Source organism: Sinocyclocheilus anshuiensis, unplaced genomic scaffold (assembly GCF_001515605.1).
Source record: "Sinocyclocheilus anshuiensis isolate Anshui unplaced genomic scaffold, SAMN03320099.WGS_v1.1 scaffold2267, whole genome shotgun sequence".
Lineage (NCBI taxonomy): Eukaryota > Metazoa > Chordata > Actinopteri > Cypriniformes > Cyprinidae > Sinocyclocheilus > Sinocyclocheilus anshuiensis.
In genome coordinates, this window is record NW_015541483.1 from 1 (window position 1) to 2,059 (window position 2,059).

Consider the following 2,059-nt stretch of genomic DNA (forward strand, 5'->3'; position numbering starts at 1 on the left):
CACACACACACACACACACACACTCACACACACTCGGAGTTTCTCCTCAGCTCGACTGATTTGAATGTTTGTCGTCAGCAGCGCCTGAAACACGAACCCGGAGCTCGCTAACACTCGGGCCTCGCTTTCAATCCAATAAAACACATCACCTGCTGGTGACCCACACGAGAATTAACGTGTTTAATGATTAAACAGGTGAAACGGATGAACTTCAGGAAGTTAAACGCGACGCGCGTGTGCCGCGACGCTTTGCAGTTGTTTACTTGAAATAATTAGAGACGTTTACCTTAAAAACGTCGCGCAAACGCCTGAGGTCTGCTCTAACCGTGCGACATCCCGCTGTGTTATGAATATGATTAACGGTGTTTATTACCTGTTTTTGGGCAAAGCGCAGATTGACTGTTTCCTGGAGTCTGCAGCTCGAGTGTTCTCCCGCGGAGTCGCAGACGCCTCTAGCGCCCTCTAGTGCTTCCGCACAGCGCTGCGTTTCATTGCAGATGAGAGGATGTGAATATGGATTTAGATTACTTTTAGCTCTATTTGTAATTGTGAAAGAGAGTCTATCGTGCATTTATATTGAATGTCCCTGACTGTTCGTCTTTGTTTTGCTCTGAGATGTCACAATTTCCAATTGTTTAAAATAAACTGCATCCTAGTCTTAAATTTATCATCCGTTTTACTTTTACTTCGTTCAAATGAATATGACTTTTCTAAAAGAAAAATATTTATTATTGATTTGTATTTATTAGGAAATTTTTATATTCATCAAACTAAATGGAGTAACTCAAAACCCAATTTTGCTCATTTGCCTTTAAAGTTTATTTAGAATCTGTAAAGTTTTTTTTTTAATTGAAACGCCCAAAGAGCTGTGTCTGCTGAATGAATTTAACACGTTTGTGATGAATCCGTGTATCATTCGATCATTCGTTTTTTGATTTAATATTGAAAGTAGAAAAATTAGAAAACGGCTCCTTTTTCCTTTTTTTTTTCTTTTTTTTCCAAAAAACGAGAAACGAGAATTCAGCTTAAATTTTCGTTTTTCGTTCATGGATGGAAAAATGAATAAACAGCTTGAATATTGGATTTCTACACGTGGGCGGGAATTAAACGCCCCTTTCTGCTGATTGGTCAGCCGAAGATCAAACCGTGCCGTCATCAGTTCTTCTGCAGTATCACGCAGCAGAATAATAGTCCTCCACTGCTGCAGGTGTACGGATTCTTAATGCATTTATTGCAACTACATTTAATCTTTTTTTCATCAAACAAACGATGAGTTGTGTCTTGTTCTAGACACAACTCAGAGTCTAGACAGGGCTTTCGTCTGTGTGTAGATATACATTCTATTCTTTGCATCAGCTGGGCATGGCAGGGTATGATATGACAGCTGCTCACCCAGTAAGTCTGTTTGTTTGTTTAATTAAGAAATTAATTAATTTGTTTCAAAATAAATATTTTAAACACTAAGACAAAAAGGAAAGAATAATAAATTGGCTTGGGTATATATAGGCCTATGTTCACGCAAGAACTGTCATTCTGACTGACAACCGGAGAACAACTGATATTAAATAGCCTACTGTTAGAGTATTATAATGTAGTCTTGTGTTTTATTCAAACTGATTATAATTGATATCTCAAAAGGATATGCACTTGTTTGCGGCGTGAGCTGCTGCGCTCTCGCACTGCAACGCAAGATTTTCATAAAATATAATAACTTGCCATTTCCATTTGTTTCTCACCAAACCCTCAGTATACCTTCAGAATGCACAGGAAATAAGCAGCAGTCATATTTAAAGCAGTTTAAATTAATATTGAGTACTGATTGATGTTCACTTGGACTTTTTCCCCCATCGAGGGGAAATAACTTAATACTAACTTAATATTTATAGTCGTATGGTAAAATGTATATTTTTAATTGTGTAATGAGTGAGTGAGTGAGTGAGTGAGTGCGTGCGTGCGTGCGTGAGTGTGAGTGAGTGAGTGCGTGCGTGCGTGAGTGAGTGCGTGAGTGAGTGATTGAGTGTGTGAGTGAGTGAGTGTGAGTGAGTGTGTGAGTGAGTGA